Raw genomic sequence first — 431 nt, 5'->3', positions numbered from 1 at the left:
AAGGCTTCATCGCAGAGAAGCGCTCCCTCACCAGAGGGCACGGTCGGGGCCAACGGTTGCTTGTTTGTTTATTGTTGGTTTAGCTTTTAAAGTCTGCAGAGCTGAGCCCGGTGCTCGGGCTGCCCCGTCTGAGGCAGGCCTGTCCCAGAGCGCAAGGGGACAGGAGCCGGGAGAGGCACGCGTCCAGGAGTGCCTGGCCTGTGCCCTGGGACCCCGCCTGGCTGTCCTCCTGTCCGCGGCCAGGCCCCTACGTAGCACCCCTGATGGCAGGGGCAGCCTGGCATTTTAAGTGCTTCATAAACATTAAGGACTTATTTACATAAATGGCCCATAAATGTGAAAAGATGTTCAAACTCTGTAGCAGTCGGATGTGCAAATCCGAACGAGGAAGTGACGGACACCTTGTTCTGAGCAGCGGGTTGGCCAGGATC

The sequence above is a fragment of the Pteropus vampyrus genome, unplaced genomic scaffold (assembly GCF_000151845.1).
Source record: "Pteropus vampyrus isolate Shadow unplaced genomic scaffold, Pvam_2.0 Scaffold442, whole genome shotgun sequence".
Classification (NCBI taxonomy): Eukaryota; Metazoa; Chordata; class Mammalia; order Chiroptera; family Pteropodidae; genus Pteropus; species Pteropus vampyrus.
Note: the sequence above shows the minus strand (reverse complement) of the source record.